This window comes from Dromaius novaehollandiae, chromosome 16 (genome assembly GCF_036370855.1).
Source record: "Dromaius novaehollandiae isolate bDroNov1 chromosome 16, bDroNov1.hap1, whole genome shotgun sequence".
NCBI lineage: Eukaryota > Metazoa > Chordata > Aves > Casuariiformes > Dromaiidae > Dromaius > Dromaius novaehollandiae.
This window is the reverse complement of record NC_088113.1, coordinates 3,592,851-3,600,605: the sequence shown is the minus strand read 5'-3', so window position 1 is coordinate 3,600,605 and position 7,755 is coordinate 3,592,851. Positions and strand designations below refer to the sequence as shown.

At 46.2% G+C, this 7,755-nt stretch overlaps 1 long non-coding RNA gene across 1 annotated transcript; it reads right to left on the bottom strand.

The window, feature by feature from the left end:
• Window positions 1–326: 326 nt before the first annotated feature.
• LOC135330083 (uncharacterized) lies at window positions 327–7,549 on the bottom strand. Its single transcript, XR_010391842.1, has 2 exons — window positions 7,301–7,549; window positions 327–6,866 (listed from the first exon to the last, which is right to left on the bottom strand). It is a non-coding gene; the product is annotated as an uncharacterized LOC135330083 (long non-coding RNA).
• Between the last annotated feature and the right edge of the window lie 206 nt (window positions 7,550–7,755).

Below are 7,755 nucleotides of genomic sequence, written 5' to 3'. Positions count from 1 at the left end.
TGTGAAGGCTTTGAAAGAAGACCAGCGCAGGCCATTAGGACCTTGAGGGACAAAGCCTCAGCTCACTGCTGGGGCAGTGTTAATTGTTATGATTTAGAATCACCTCCTCCTCAGGACCTTAAGACACAACAGTAAGACCCAACAAAAACAGAGGTACAACCGTCATCAGAGACCGCAAAAAACAAAAATAAGGAGAAAAACAGCTTACCTCAGAATGACGATGAGACCCAATGAGGAGCAGGAGACCCCAGGCCAAAAAATTACTATTGGTCTAACTATCGCGTGAGGGGTGGGAAATGTAAGTTGAAAAAACTGTAATTGCCCAGGATTTGTTTATGTTAGGGTCCCTCTTAGGAGGCACCCAGCTCGAGCTGTAATTATGGCACGCGCGTGATTAAAATTTAATTTGTTTTGATTTGGCTCTGAACTTTACTTGCGGGAACCTAGGGTCGAGCCCTGTTATGGTGGCCGACAAGCCTAATTTCCATAACAGTTTGGCACCCCAGATGGGACCCTAGGCGACCACTGTCGGGGTCTCTCGTCTCCAAACGATCATCTGGTGCCATCGGGTGAGTTCACCTGGGATCTTTGGCACCGAGAGGCACCGAGAAGGTGAGTCTTAAACTCCCGCCTAAATTCTAAATTCTGGTCTGGTAACAGTGCACTGTAAGGGGTAGGCAGGCTGATCACCGTAAGGCGTACCAGGCAGGGGGGTACACGGGCTGGCCACTGTAAGGCGTACCAGGGGGACGGGTGCGAGTTCCATCCCCAGGGTTTGAGTGGGTTGTAAGTCCCAGCTTGGTCCAGCCGGAGCAGGGATGCACAGCCTGATCAGCATAAGGCGCACTGCAAGACTGTAAGACAGAAGTCTAGAGTCACTGAGACTGGTGTGAGCGTGAACAGTACTCTGTGTGTGTGTGTGTGTGTGTGTGTGTGTGTGTGTGTGTGTGTGTGTGTGTAGCCTGGGAACCGACCGGGGCGCCCGTCGGCTGAGGAAGCCGCCCGCTGCGCAGGGACAGCAGTCCTAGCAGTTAAAGACTCGGGGGGTGGGAGTGCGGTTCCCAGAGAGTGAGAGAAAGAGAGTGTGATCGCACCAGCTACAGGGGCTGGTGTTACTGGTAAGGAAGTGCGCTGCCTGACTTGCTTAAGACGCACTTTTCAGAAACTCAGTATGGGGAATAATTTCGGCATAGAAAAGGGGACGCCCTTAGCCAAAATTTTGGAAAACTGGAGTACCAAAAAAATCTAAGGAAAAAAGGTTGATCCAGCTGTGTCAGGAGGATTGCCCATTCCTGACAAAGGAGGGAAACCCAGCAGAATGGTGGCCACCGCAAGGGACTTCTGATCAGCAGGAACTAACTTCCTTGTGAAATCGTCTAGAAGACAGGTTTCCAAGTCTAATGGATTACTGGTATGTTTGGGATAACTGGGCATGGGCACGGAAGCATTTGAGCCAGGAGGGAGGGAGGAAAGAAACCTGCCGAAGGTAACACTTGTGTGAGCAGATACTAGTACCCCGGACTGTGCTCCAAAAGTTTCTGCTCCACCTTATATGCCTGATGATCTCTCTGTCATTACTTCTCCTTCTCCTCCTCCCTCTCCCTCTACTCCACCGGCTGCCGGACTCTATCCTATGATCCCCAACGTGCTGACTAACCCTGCCGCTTTACAGCCGGGGGGAAAGGGAGGGGCCAGTCCCCCCCTCCTGTGCTGTGGGTATTTACTAATCAACCCCGGGACCCTGGCGATCTCGCCTTATGGGGGGGGGGGGGTAAAATGCAGAGATTAAGAAAGGATGCAGAGCGATGTGTCCAGTTATTTTCTAATATATGCACTGGGCACAACCCAAACTGGAGTGATACCCAAATTCTTTTGAGGGAATTATTTCAACCAAAAGAATGGGATAAGATAATTAAAGATGTGGAAGAAGTGCAGCAAGCCGGGGGAATAGAAACCTCTGGCTAGCAAATGATCCAAATTGGGATTGTAATAATGCAGGAGATAGAGCTGTGTGTCAAACAGGACTTTGGAATTTAGCAGAAGTAATTAGAGCATGCAGAGAGTTAGGAGTAAATTGGATTGAAGTGCAAGAATGCGGACAGTGATTAGATGAACACCCCCACGACTATGGGGACTTTTGTGGTAAGCCCTGCTAAAATATGGAGGAATGACCCCACAAAACTTCAACGATGCTCTCGCAATTAGTGTTTTTATAGATCAAGCAGCCCCTGATACACAAAAGTATTTTAAAGAGCATATGCCAGGCTGGCAAGGGGAGGGGGCGCGGCAGAACCAGAGGAGGTAGATGGAATCAAAGTGAACGTGGTGTACAATTGAGAGTTAATGATGTTTGTCATTATTGCGGGGAACAAGGGCACTGGAAGCAGGAATGCCCAGTGAGGCCCCGTGTACTTGGGAATAGAGGGGCCAGCATGAGAAAATCAAACACTAAGAATGAGACCAGGCAATTCCCAGTCAGCCCACAATGACAGGAGATAGGAGACTCAGAAAATACTGTGGAAATTGGGGTAAATTTATGGGATATAGATTTGAATTTTGAGGGGCAGACAATGGCAAATATAGAAGGTTTAGAAGTTCCCTTTCTAGTAGATACTGGAGCCACCCTTTCCCTTTTAAATTTTGAGCCTAAAGGATGCAAGTCATCAGACAAAATAGTGATGCAAGGAGTCATGGGAAAAGGTGAACGAATGTTATCTAAGCCCTTATTGCTCACTATTGGGGGTAAAACAGTGTGGGGACGTTTTATAATTTCCACAGACTCGCCCTCTTGCCTCTTAGGGAGAGATCTCCTGCAAGCCTTGGATACGCAGATCTGTTTACAGCCGGAAGGGATACAATTAATAATTATGGGCTCATGTGTTCTGGCTAAGACACCAGAACCAGAGTCGACTAATCTGCAAATTCCAACAAGTTTAGAATCAGTTTCTAAAAAGTTATGAAGCTCTTCAGGAATGGATGTGGAACTACTGAAATCAGCTAGTCCAGTCTCGATAAAAACAAAGGGGGGATTGCCTCCTGCAGTTAAACAATACCCTATCCCAAAGGAAGCAGAGAAGAGTATCCAAAAACAAATCAATCATTCTTTGAAACTGGGTATCCTTAGAGTCTGTGAATCTCTGTACAACACTCCGATTCTGCCGGTTAAAAAGAACAGGCAAGATTCTGATGGTGATCCGGAGTATCGGTTTGTACAAGACTTAAGGGCTATAATCCAACATGTAGTTGCTCCACATTCAGTAGTTCCCGACCCCTCAACCATTTTACTACAAATACCTCATTGGGCAACTTATTTTACTGTGATTGACCTAACAGCAGCCTTTTTTAGTATACTGAGAGCTGAAGACAGCCAAGATCTCTTTGCTTTCACTTAGAAGGGACAACAATTAACTTGGACGAGGCTGCCACAGGGATTTACTGGGTCTCCGACTATTTTTTCGCGTACACTCAAAAATGACCCAAGCAGCAAAAACAGGTAAGAACCTGCGGGTAAATATCTATACCGATTCTAAATATGCATTTGGAGTATGTCACGCAACAGGGATGTGATGGAAAGAACGAGGATTCTTTTCGTCATCAGGAAAGAAATTAGCTAATGGAGAAGAAATACGTAATTTGCTGGAAGCAGTTCAACTGCCCAAAGAAATTGCTGTAATACACTGCCCAGCCCATACTAAAGACACTACAGAAATTAGCAGAGGAAATGCTTTAGCCGACGCTGCTGCAAAAGCTGCAGCTCGACAGCCTCTGAAAGAATGTATGGGGGCAGTTCCAAGGATGGACCAGAGTGAGTGGCCAAACTTAATAGACCCCAAAACTATGTATGAAAAAGACTGCTCAGTGGAAGAGAAAAAACAGTGGGAGCAGTGGGAAGCAAAACAAAGTGATGATGGAATATGGACAATTGGAGGAAAACCAATTCTACCAAAAAAAATATTTAATTACTATAGCTAGGTGGTTTCACGATAAAGCTCATGGGAGAGCCGAGGCAATAGCTAAGCAGGTACAGAAAGTATGGGCTGCTCCAGGAATTTATGCAGCTGCTAAAAGAATAACAGATAGCTGCCCGACCTGCCAGAAGTTTTCAAATAACAAGCCAAGCTCAGATTTAGGGGAGGCGACCATGGGCTGACTTCCCTTTCCAAAAGCTGCAAATAGATGATGCGGATATGCCATCCGCCAATGGGTGCAAATACTTGTTAGTGATAGTAGATCAGTTATCAGGCTGGGTAGAAGCTTTCCCAACAAGAAAGGCCGACACAGGGGGAGTGGTAAAAGCCTTACTGAAAGAACTCATACCTAGGTATGGGGTCCCAGAAGCCATTGATTCAGATAGGGGTGCCCATTTCACGGCCAGCATAATCACTCAGTTATATAAATCATTAGGAATAAAAAGAAACCTATGTACCCCTTATCACCCACAATCTTCAGGACAAGTAGAAAGAATGAATAGAACATTAAAAGAAAAAATAGCAAGAATATGCACACGTGCTAGCCTAAAATGGCCAGAAGCATTAAACTTAGCTCTATGGCATGTTTGAAATGTCCCATGGCAACCCATAGGATAACACCAGCAGAAATTCTCTTCGGGAGACATTTAGCTGTACTAGGGACTTATTATTCCAGCTAAGACCAGCCTGTTAGACAGAGATGAACGACTAACCCAGTATGTTCTAAGTATGCAAAAAGGTTTGAAAATCTTAAAAAAAAAAATGTATATATATATATATGCTCAATGATATCAATCCACACCACCTGACATACAAGTGCTTGGTATACAGCCTGGGGATGAAGTTTTAGTTAAAGTATTTTCACAAAAATCCAAGTTAAAACCTAAATGGAACAGGCCATATACTGTCATACTATGTTCTTCTTTTGCTGCTAAAGTTGAACTGTACTTGTATATGTTAAAAAAGGATGTGTATGTGTAAGAACACTTAGTAATCTTATATTCATAGATAACATTGCTGTAGATACAAGTCATCACTCAAATATTTGTATTTGTAACTTTACCCAAGATTATGGGATGCGACTTTAATTATTCAGCTCCTATTAGATCTTATCAATTGTTACAATCTACTCATACATTAATTCAAAATTTACTACCTACCCCCATTGGGATGAATCTCACCCTGGTAAAGAAACTACTATAACATGATGATTTGCGTTGACTGCTAGAACGCATCCGAAACAGTGGACAGAAAACTCTAATCACCATTCGTCATGATGCGGAAGAGATACACCACGTCTCGGAAAGGATAAAAAGGGACGGAGAACATCATGGCTGGGAAACTCTTCTAGGGTGGTCACCAACTACAACAGCGTTTATAATCATGTGTTGCACCCAGTAGTAGTTGTGCTAACTTTAACTGTGTTATGCCTATTGCTTACGATCATATCATGCATAAGATTATGGAACGTGATAGTACGCCTTGCAAGGCTTTGAGAACTCTGTTTAAAGTATTAGCAGGGATGCTTCATAAAAACAAAGGGGGGAACTGTTAAAGAATAGCAAACTGAAACTGTCTAGAGGTAGCTGCTTAGCACAACTTCTATAACATTTGCTTAGCATGAGTAGCTAAATTTGCTGAAGCCTTAGGCCGCACTTAGATAAAATAATGAACTTTTACTTAGTCCAGTAAGAAAAGGGCCTCAGAGCTGGTTCAAGCTAGGAAGATAAGGAAGTTACAAGCAGTCTGCATTCCTGCCTCTCACACCCCGAAAGGGAGGGTGTCTGCAGGAATGTATCTCACACCCCGAAAGGGAGGGTGTCAAGGCTTTGAAAGAAGACCAGCGCAGGGCATTAGGACCTTGAGGGACAAAGCCTCAGCTCACTGCTGGGGCAGTGTTAATTGTTATGATTTAGAATCACCTCCTCCTCAGGACCTTAAGACACAACAGTAAGACCCAACAAAAACAGAGGTACAACCGTCATCAGAGACCGCAAAAAACAAAAATAAGGAGAAAAACAGCTTACCTCAGAATGACGATGAGACCCAATGAGGAGCAGGAGACCCCAGGCCAAAAAATTACTATTGGTCTAACTATCGCGTGAGGGGTGGGAAATGTAAGTTGAAAAAACTGTAATTGCCCAGGATTTGTTTATGTTAGGGTCCCTCTTAGGAGGCACCCAGCTCGAGCTGTAATTATGGCACGCGCGTGATTAAAATTTAATTTGTTTTGATTTGGCTCTGAACTTTACTTGCGGGAACCTAGGGTCGAGCCCTGTTATGGTGGCCGACAAGCCTAATTTCCATAACAGTGGTGACAGTAACCAGGGCCAGCTGACACTTTGGCAGTTGCCAGCAAGCCCATAGCGACGAGGCAGGTCACGGGCAAGCCAGGAAATCAGGTGGGCAAGGCAAGGGCAGAATCAGCAAGGTCGGGCACAGGCCCCCTGTGGCGTAGCTCAGGCAAGGTCCGTGGGGAAGGGTCAGAGATTAAATGAGGCTCCGGAGCCTGTGGGCGCAGGATGTGTTGGTGGAGACACCCCGGAGGCATCCCGCAGCTCTTTCTCATTTGGGTGCTTTGAGAATAAAGCCCTTCCACCAGGAAGCTAGAGGAGTGAACTAAGTATGGGGCAGGGGGCAGTGATGGTGAGGCAGGAAAGGCTCAGGATAAAGAGAAGAAAGTCTTCTGAACCCTATCAGTGGGTACCCCTAAACCATGTCAGAGCATGACAGCTGCTATCTTCTGAGATGTAGGGGGATGCTGATGTCATACCTGCAAAAATCTTCTGCTCTCTTTCAAGTCAGAGTCATTGTCTTCTTCAGAGGCTCCTGAAGAGAGGGATGTTCTTGTCTCAGGACAGAGACACAGCTGTCTAGAAGAATCCTCTGTACTGCCTTCTGCAAGAAGAAACAACCAGCCACCAATGAGTAACTTCTAAGCCTGCAGTTCTACCTTGGCAAGAGGGTATAGAAAGCTAAGCGAGACATCATCCCTCAGCTAGAAAGTCTTCCTGTTGTGAGTATGACTGATGCTCATCACTTGCTTAGAGACATTACCCTTTGGAAACCTCCTCTGTCTGCTGTTTAATCTTGTCGTGAACTCTGGTCAGCACACAGGCTCCAGCCCTCCCCACTGTTTCCCCTCAGGTGCTGTGACGGGGGCCAGCAAAGCAGCCATGGCTCTGTTAGGCTAGAGCTCTTCTCTTGGAGCCTCCTGTAAAAGACTTCTGAACTAGAGGAAAGGGGAGGTTTGAGAAGGAAGGAGAGCACTGCCTGCAGTCCTGGGAGGGAAGACAGAGGCTTCGGGCACTGCAGTCCAGACGTGTATATACCTTGGTTTTCAGTGTCTTGCTCCTCCTGCGATGGCTCACTCAAGCTGTCTTCAGGACTCTGAAGTTCCTGACGAGCAGGCTCTTGGGAGCTCAGCAGCTTGCTGCTGGACAGAGTTTCTTCTTCCTGAAGAGTTAAGAAATGCATTAAAGAATAAGCTTCACGACACAACAAAAACAGGCAGGAATTGTGATTCAGCCCCCAAATTTCTTCATCTTCAGGATTAGGACATGGTGCACACTGGAACAGCTGGCTCCAAGACAAGCTGAATTCCAGACAAATAGAGAGGGCTGAAACAGAGCGCCTGCAGCTCTCTTGCCCAGACCACTCCCTGCTCAGCCACTGCCCTCGTCCCGCTCTGGGCTTCCTGGCTCCAGCGCCCCAAACAGCTTCCAGCTGCCTTTGCCAGGCTCCAAACACTGATTGCACCACTCCAGGCACAACCAGCATCTGCTCG